This window comes from Epinephelus lanceolatus, chromosome 9 (assembly GCF_041903045.1).
Source record: "Epinephelus lanceolatus isolate andai-2023 chromosome 9, ASM4190304v1, whole genome shotgun sequence".
In the NCBI taxonomy this organism is placed as follows: Eukaryota; Metazoa; Chordata; class Actinopteri; order Perciformes; family Serranidae; genus Epinephelus; species Epinephelus lanceolatus.
Window position 1 is genome coordinate 12,008,310 of NC_135742.1, and position 10,310 is coordinate 12,018,619.

Here is a 10,310-nt window from a genome sequence, read left to right on the forward strand (position 1 = left end):
TTTACTCAAGTACAGTAGCCTACAATTTTGAGGTGAGTGCATAACTTTATTATTTCTATTATGTACTTACCTTATAGTTATACTCCACCTTTGGAGGGAAATATTTAACCTTTTAAACCACCAGCAACGCAGATTTTGTTTCAACTTTGGGAGGGACACATATAAAATTGGGGGTTTGGGGGGCCTCCACCAGGAATTTTTTAGTGTCAAACAATTTCCTTAATCATTATCTTAAATTATATCAAAACTAGGCATGCACAATAATATGGGCACATCATCGGTATCTGCCAATGTCAGCTTTAAAATGAATATCAGAATCAGCCAACAGACTTTTTCTATAAATACACTGAAAAGCATTGTATTTCATATCTCCATCTGCTGGTGGGCTGTCATGTTAAGAGTATACATGACTCACAGAAGAGACTTAATGATCACTAAAACTAGGTGAAGAAAATAGTTGGTATATCGATATTGGTATCGGTTATTGGCCAAATAAGTTGTCATATATCAGCATATCAGATATCAGCACAAAACCCAATATCAAAACCAAAGTCCTCTGCAACATTTGTGTTTTTATTGGGGAGGGACAAATGCACATGTTCTAAATACTGAGGGAGACACATCACCTGCATCCCCCTGAAATCTACGCCTACATACACCACTTCATGCATGTGTAACTATATTATTTCTATGTTATGTTACTTTATAGTTATACTCCACTTTTAGAGGCAAATATTGTACTTTTTTAAACCACTAGTGCAGGTTTTGTTTCAACATTGGGAGGGACGCATATCAAAGTGGGGCCTCCACTAGAATTTTTTAGCGTCAAACAATGTCCTCAATTACTGCCAATTAATTTAATTATATTGAAACCAAAGTCCTCTGCTACTTTATGGTTTTTGGGGGAGGGACAAATGCACGTTCTAAGTATTGAGGGAGACACGTCCCTTGAGTCCCCCCGAAATCTACGCCTATACTGTACCACTAAATTTATTTGATAGCTTTAGTTACAACCTCAACTAATAAAGTACACTGTATGATATATTACTGCAGTATTATTATTATTATTATTATTGCAACTACCCAGCAGTATATATTGTCAAGCAGCCCTATTAAAATGATTTAAACATTAATGCATCACTAATTATAATCCAATAATGTACTTTTTATGCTAAAGTTAAATTAAGAAATCCATTATTCATACAAAAAGGACTCTTTTAACCAACAAATAAACTTTTGTAACCCATGAAGAATGGGTTACACGGTTATCTGAACATTAAAGAAACAAAATTACTTTTTGAAGTAAGGAAGGAGTAGAACATTGCTGCTCTAATGTCTCAATAAATATACATTTACTTTATTTAAATTCACCTCTGGTCAAATTTGAGGTGCAAAATCACTTGCTCATCATTCAGGGTTCTATCGGGCTCTCCTCAGGATGCCTTCATTTTCCTCATTGATTACCATAAGCTTAGTCATGTTGCCGTTAAGATACAATCAGAGGTATCTTGTGTTTTTTTTTCCTTACTTGGGTTGTTAAGTTCCTCTGGGCAACAGTTTAGCAATTCCTTAAGTATAAGACCAAGATAAGGAGAAAAACTTAAGGAGAAGCCTTAAGGACATTTTGTGCAACCAATTCAATTTAAAAGACACCTTAACTCTGATTTAAAGGAAAATCTTCACTTAAGGTGTTTTGTGCAGCCGGCCCCAGAAACTTAAGTATAAATTTTGGTCTTCAAAAGCCCTCATCACTCAAACCCCGTTCTGCTCTCCTGCATCAGGGCATCACAACAAACCCTGGGAACCAGCCAGTTAGCACTTAAGATCTTCTACACTGATAAATAAACGCTGACAGTGACTCGGGAAAGTTTTTCACTCAGCCAGCCTGCAGAGTCAGCACAAGCAGGAGAAGATTCCCATCAGGTGGTTTGTGAACGGAGCCTGAGCAGCTTCACACAGGTAACTGCTGTCGTGCACAGGTAGACAAGAGAGTCTGATATGTAGTCTTATATTTTCTAACTGGGGTCAGGAGTTGAGGAGTTTGACCCATAAAGTTGCAGTATCTGAACTTCTGCTGCTTTGATTTTAGTCTCTGAAATTTATGTGCAATACTATAATAGGGGATTAACCCTTTCATAAATGTAACATCATCTCTGTCCTTACAGAAAAGCTAAATTAATTTGGGCTTAACCATCCATTATTGACCTCATTCAACTCAAGGTCCACATATGTGCTTGTGTGAGAGCTTTAGGCTGTATCACATGGTCTTCTTCAACAAAAAAGTTGGCTTAGTTATGAAACCATACATGTATACATTTTTAAGCCGTTTTTAACTTAACATTAATGAGAAGTTCTGAAAGTGCTCATAATAATGGAAAGTTTGAGCATCTACAGTTTCATAAACTTCATCTGCTGATGAGGACCATGTGACATGGTCGGTCTGAAGCATACAAAAATAAATTGACCTTTAGTGACCTTTAATTGTTCAACCAAAAAATTAAAAATGATCATGCTCTGTCTGAAACGCTCCATTAAAGCGTCTGACTCATTACGCCCCGCCCACTGGAAAAGCCCAGTCATTGGAATTACTGTAAGGGAGCATAGCGGTACCTTCTACTGTGACAATCACCAGTAAACATTTCTAAACATAATCAGACATGTTCCAGCAGGAATATGAACACTGGCAACCAAGATCATGTTTCGTTGATGTTAGCATGTAGCTACACGTAGTAATGTATGTAGGCTAGTGCAAACACTTGCAGTAGCGTCCTTGAATAATAGGCCCCCTTTAAAGTAGATTCCATGTGTCATTTTTGACCCTGATCAACAGAAAAAGATTAATTACCTTTTCATGGAGTTGCTTGGAGGGTTTCATGTCTTTGTGATGTAGCTTTTGGCACGAAACTGACTGAAAGTTGGCCCAGGCGCAGCACAGATGTATTTATACTACAATCAGATCAGCTCTCGTTACTACACACAAGTGATTCCCATTTAAGTAATCATGTGACCAGGGATGATTTAGACCCATTAAAGGGGATGAATACTTTAATTCTATATTTGGAATCAATTTAAATCATTTTTTTAGATCTGTTTTTCACATTAAAACATATTTTTCTGATGATTTGTGTCAAAAAAGCCCCATTAAATCTACTTTAATTCAGTGTTGTTATAGACAGCATATCTATAGAGAGTAAGGAGGTGTCAGCTCCTGCTTCTAAACCACATCATCACTGGCAAACAAGATCTTTCAGATGCAGTCATTCAGGACTGTTAACCGTACATAGGTGGTAACTGTCTCTTTCAACACCATCAGGCCCTCTTTTTTTTTTTAATAAACCACAGAGTGACACATGGAGACTCTGCCAGGACGTTACAGGTAAAACAGCTGCCAGAGAGCAAAGAAAATAACACGAAGCAGACGTTTAAAGCCCGAGGGCAGACAGAGCGTAGGAGTGCTGGAAGAGGCTAAATGAAAAGATGTGTGTAACCTACATGTCTGGTCACACGAATACTAATAACATGATTATAGTCTGATTAAGGTGATACTATAAGGGTATTGTCATGGAAATGTCTCAGTCTGGTTATCTCTTAATCAGCTTTGGCTGTTTGGCTATTAACCCACCTAGCTGTTAACTCAATCAGTCAATTACTTAATCCATTAAAAAGGACAGACTGATATCATCTGGTGTTTCGAATGAGCATATGCAGTGTTTCCATATAAAAACAGAAGTTATGATGGGTGGTGGTGGGAAATGTGATTCAGCTTAACTTTAAATTAAACATATGATATGATTAAAAGCTACTAAATTGACTTTTAGATGAGACTGTTTAGACATCTGCTGTTTCCAAAGTCAAGAATGAATTTTAAACCTCAATTTTCATGCCAACATGGATAGAAAGACAACAAGCAAACATGGTCTTTAACTGTTGGAGACCATGTACTATCCTCAACAGCTCTGGAGCTACTAATAATAAGCATGGATGGATTTCTGAATGGGCCTACTGGGCACAGGGCCCAAAGTGTTAGTGGCCCCTCTGGCCTTCACTTGCAAAATGTCATTCAAACGGGAGACTTAAAGTGAAAAAAAAAGCATAACGACTACACAGAGACGCAAAACAACAACAAAAAAGAGGCAAAACCACCACAAAGTCTGTGTGTCTTGCTTCTGTGTAGGAGAAACGGTGGGGCCTTTTGCATGTCTGTGCCCAGAGGCCCGTTGTCTCATAACCGTCAAATGATAGGAAGAAAGAAATGACACAGTAATTACAGTAATTAACACTAATAACTTCTTTCTCTTATAACAAGAAGTGTTTTTGTAGAAATGATTTATTCACTTTCCTCTTTGATAAAGCTTATAGTTAGGGCTGGCTCAGGCTTGCCCTGTACCAGCCCCTAGTTAGGCTGACTTAGGCCTAGTCTGCCGGAGGACCTCCTATAATACACCGGGCACCTTCTCTCCTTCTCTCCTTCTCCCTCTCTCTCTCTCTCTCTCTCTCTCTCTCTCTCTCTCTCTCTCTCTCTCGTGTCCTGTGACTGCATCTTGCTAACTCGGCCATACTGCATGTCACTAACTCGGCTTCTTCTCCGGAGCCTTTGTGCTCCACTGTCTCTCAGGTTAACTCATATCATAGCGGTGCCTGGATAGTGTGACGTGTGTGGTTGTGCTGCTGCCGTGGTCCTGCCAGATGCCTCCTGCTGCTGCTGCTGTTATCATTAGTCATACTTCAACTGTTATTATACACATATGATTATTGTCACATATGTATACTATCAGATATTAACATATACTTTCAACATATTGTACCACAATAGCCAGAATTATAATTATAATATTATTACTTTCATTAATGTTGTTGTAAGCTACTGTCATTACCTGCATCTCTCTCTGTCTCTGTTTCTCTCTCTCTTTCCATCTCATTGTGTCATACGGATTACTGTTATTTTATTATGTTGATCTGTTCTGTACGACATCTATTGCACGTCTGTCTGTCCTGGACGAGGGATCCCTCCTCAGTTGCTCTTCCTGAGGTTTCTACCATTTTTTCCCCCGTTTTTTTGGGGGAGTTTTTCCTTATCTGCTGCGAGGGTGCTAAGGACAGGGGGACGTTGTATGCTGTAAAGCCCTGTGAGGCAAATTGTGATTTGTGATATTGGGCTTTATAAATAAAATTGAATTGAATTCAGTTAGTAAGAACATTTGCAATATGGTCTCCATGCAAACTAGGTGTGATACTTGACAGTTAAGTGTTCTTCTCATATGCAGATTCAAGCTACAGAGCAACAACCCTGGTGCTCATAGAGGGTGTCTCACCTGACTCAGGACCTGTGATTGTGATAAGACAGTCCCTGATATACACGTAAGAGTGTCAGAAGGCAAGGGCACAGGTTTTGTTTCAACACTGGGGGGGACACATGTGCAACAGGGAATCTGGGGGTCCTGCACAAAATCTCAAGCATCAAAATTTACATTTCCTGTATTCTGGTGAATTTCTGTTCATCAATTTGTGCCTTTTCTGCATCAATTTATGTTGTACATGCAAAAAGATCTGGAGTCTTACACTGAACCAAAACTAAATAACCAAAAATTTGGAGGAAATTGTCTCAAAAATCAGTTTGAACTGCTGCCCTCACGCAGGAGATTCAGGACAGTTAATACAAGGACAAACAGCTTTTAATCAAAAGCAATAACTGCACGTAATAAATGCACAAAAGCTCTACTGTGGCAGTAGTATAGAGCAGCCCAGAACAAGTTCAGATGCCGACAACAAGACACATGGAGGAGAATTTTCTTGTTGAGGCAAAGAGAAAAGCCACCAGGACACCATTATATATTTACTTTTTTGTGTTTGATGATGTGTCTGATGAGGAGAGAATGTTTCCAACACTGGACCTTCCTGTTGTTTCGGCATTTTGTGAAATGATTCCTTTCTATTTCAACAGATGGTGTGTGTGACCCCACCTGACATACTACACTGGACTTTCACGCAGACTGGGTCACAGTTTGACCTCAGTCTCAACCCTGATCTTTATCTTGCTCACTCTATAGTATCAATTTACACATATTGACTGTTTCACACTGACGGTCATCTCCCAGGTGAGTAGGATTCATATGTTAAATAACAATGAAAATAAAACATCCCATCCCTCCTCCAAGTTTTAAGACATTTTCAAACCTATAAAAGAAGTCCCTATTGTGTGGTTGGTCATTGTGGGGAAAAGAGGGGGAAATGTGTTTATTGTTTGACATTGTGAGGTTGAGAGTAAACAGGATTTGTGTTGATTTCCTTCTCATTGTGTTGACCTGGGGGTTGGGGTCTGTCCCACTGACTGGTGCAGTACAGATGGAGAGACCTGTTCTGCTGTACCAGCCTTGAAAAACAGAGACAGCTGCTCAGAGTTGGATCAGATCAGAAGACTACAGTACAGTCTGTCAAAGCCCTGATTTTCTGTCATGCTAGCCATCTAATGAGGGATTACAGTATGGGTAACATGGAAAATGAGCTTTGTTAACTATCTGATATGAAAGCAAAAGTATTCTGCATGATGATGAAGACAGGTTTGACAAGACTGCACTTGTTCCCCCTTAATGGTCCTCATGTGATCAGTCCAAAAGATACACTGCATACTTTATCCTCACCGCATACATCCTCATGTCAGCAAGTTTAAAGTTCACCTCCACACAAAAATGTGCTACTTCACACAGATGTTCGAGCTTCACTGTGCAGAATGATGTGTGTGTAGAGTTTGACAACAGAAGGATTTTGTAAAATTAGCTTGGAATCATTGTGAAATAGCTATATTTTAAAAATTACGCAAGTGTGGTTTGGAAATGTGAAGCTTAGTTGCACTTCTGAAATAATATGTCATTGAATTCTGGAGTTAATGATTTTTTTTAAGAATTTGTAAGTACTTTTGAAGTTTTTTATAGGAAAAAATGATTATTCAAAGCAAAGTATTTTACATGAATGGAAACATCTGTGGAGGGAAGGGAACTTTTAAAGGAACTGGGATGACATTATTTTCGCTTTTTAATCATTAAATCCCTTGAAGCAACCAAATCAACAATGAATCTGTCTTAGAGCCTGTTTAGACCTGCTATTAAAGGGAAATTTCCTATCGTCCTAAATTTGTTTCAAGTGACTAGTGACATAAAAATAATAGTTAGCATGTTAGCCATTAGCCTAGATACAGCCGGGGTGCATAGGGTTATGCCTTCCGCTGTTGCTGCTTGTTCTCGCAAGATTTCAGACACAGTATGAGATCGCTGCTTGTTCTCGCAATATTTCGGCCGCGCTTTGGAAAGCAGAGCTAGATGGTAAACAAACATGGCAGCACACCGGTAAGATAAGACAACACATTTACATGTTGTTTTCTATATGTTCTCTGACATTTATCCTAATGATATGAGGTGGTCTTTGTGGAAAAAAAGCTTGTTTAGTGGACTAACTTTGCACTTGAAGGTTGCCCATTCACTTACGTTTTAACAGGTCTGACGCTACTATGCGCCCTGGCTGTATCTAGGCTAACGGCTAACATGCTAACTATTATTTTTATGTCACTAGTCACTTGAAACAAATTTAGGACGATAGGAAACAGGTTGAAATAAACTGAAATTTCCCTTTAATATGAGTTTTAGTGATCTAAAAACAAGCGTACACATTGCTGTCCACACTTGGGTTTATCACATGTCTCCAGATGACCAGTTGTGATTAGATTTGGTTACTGGCTATGCCACTTATGCTAGAAGGTGCAAGGACCTTGTGCATGGTTATTATGTCCGCAGCCTTGCTAGCTGCCTACCAGCATGCTGGCTGGTCACATTACTGGTTGTGTTGGTAAAGCAGGAGATATCACCGTCAGAATGCCACACATCTCCTTCCATTTGGCAAAACAATGGACGGTCACGTTGTACGACCAGTTGTAAAATGGGCAAGTTATAGAGCCTTAGCATGCTGTCACCCAAACAACCACCATGTCCTGCACTGATGATGTAGTCCTTGTCAGGAACGCATTAGTGCTTACAATATGGGGTCAAATTTGTCCTAGACCACCTCAGCAAGTGGTTTGAGGGTATTTAGTGCTGTCCATTTCTGATCAGATCACCCAAGATGCACGTTAATATCAGGTGTGAACAGGCCCTTAGTGACAAGAATTGTGTGTGTATTAACAGCCCTAAATACTCTAAAGTGTTTAGAACTGTAGGCCTACATGTCATGGTACAAGTATACTGACTGACTTGGTGGTTTAGTGTCTCTAGAAATGCATTATGGGTGTATTAAAACCTGTGTTAAAGCTGTCAAGAATGCAGTTTTGGTGCTTTTTGTCTAAACTAATAACAGTTTGTTTTGGTTTTAGTTTAGTTCCCATATTCATGTGTAAATATGTTTAAACAGTTTTCCAGGCACTTTGCTATCTTCTAATAAATTAAATGCTCACAGGAACATATAATCATGCATATATCCATTATCATGTCTATTGAACTCCAGCCTTTTCTCTGCTCATCATGTTGGTGACGTAATATAAACTTGTTCAGCTGCTGCACTCACTGTATGTCATGAATGAGCTTTCTGCCAAGAATGAATGATGTTAATATCACTTTGCATAAAAGATTTTCTGTTCGCGCCTTGGAGGAAGAGTGTGGGTGGGCGCTGCGCCACACAGCCAGCTGCGGCAGATGTGGTGTGTAAGGGACAAGTCAGGACATGTTTATGTAACGTACTGTCAAGCAATGTATCTGTGCATCTACTGTGGCTGAGGGCGAAGGTTGTGAACAACTGTAAAGTCAAAGCTTATTAATGCTTTGTCACAACTAATAAGTAATGCAGAATATAACATATGTAGGAAAAAATGAAATACATTTTCTGTTGGGAAAACATTACCAATTTAGATAGTTGCAAACCGTTTCAATTGGTTTGTGAGGTTAGATGAATTTATATATTTTCTTTCTGTCAACTATAGTTTGTGATTTTCCACATTTTCCAGAACACCTGTTGACACTCATCAGAGAGCAGACATGAACACAGCCCATGTCCAACAGTTCAACATGTGTAATGAGAGTTATGGCAGCAGTGGGACTGAGAGGAAGAGTTTATCCACTTTAAGAAACATTACACTTCCCTCTCTAAGGCTGATTTCTAATTGCCTTAAATCTTTAACTAAACACAAATATATAATTTAATTTAAAAAAAAAGACTCTGTAATCTCCTAAAAACAGCTGGGCACCATAGTTTTTGGAAAACAGTAACCTACATAAAGAGGAGAAAATAGTCCATAGAGTTTTATGGAACAATGGAATCAACTATATCAGGCTTTGGGTACAGACGATACCTGTTAGCAGGCTTGTGGCATGAATTGTTGGTTTTTCATGGGATTATTTGACTAAATATGTTGCCAGCTTTATCTTTTCAATTGTTCCCAAACTGGAAGTCAGGACCCTCCCAGTGGGCCCTGAGATCAATCTCAGGGGTCACAAGATGTTTAAAGGAAAAATAAAAATAAAATCTTTCATGTTCTCCTTGTGAAATATTCAGTATATGTTCACCAGTTTAGGGCCTCTAAAAATCCTTCAAATTGAGAATCTCTTTGGGATATCAGCTGAAAACAGATGTTCGCTCTAACTCCAGGTTTACACTGACAGTTCAAGAGTCAAGTTGCCCACTTGCTTTCGGCGCCAATGTTAACTGTTTGTGCTGTTCACAATGTCCTGGCCAGCTTGCGATCTGCAGCAGTAGTTTCAGCGTCTGATCTATTTTTTCAGTGAGCCGCGAGCGAATATGGCAAGAAGATGTATTTTGAACAATATAGAGGATATATAAGTTATGATAAAAATGATCTGACTATGATAAATGATAGAATTTGCATCCCATTCTTCCACATATTTGTCAGATGTGTCTAAACAAAAGTGAGAGAGATGAGCAGACACACACTCACACATGCACACAGAGACACAAGCAGAAGGAGACAGAGCTCCACATGTGATTTTAAAAAATCCGAGAGCAGAATTGCTTGCTGTCCAGCGTTAAGAAATTCGATTCTGGTGTGAAGGGCCACGCAACTGCTGTAATCTGTGACAAGGGGGTTGTAGGCAATAAAAAATGTTTTCCCTTTTTCTACTAAATTAATTTACATCACATTTACAAATCATTACATATGTGAATACCTCAGTTTGTAGTTTACATAACCTTCACACTATTCTTTAATATTTCTCATAACTGTAGGCAAATGTCAAGATTTGTTTAACATGATTATTCTATGATCTTTAAAATAATGAGAACACAAAAGGAAGCCATCAAAACCATTTATTTGTTTG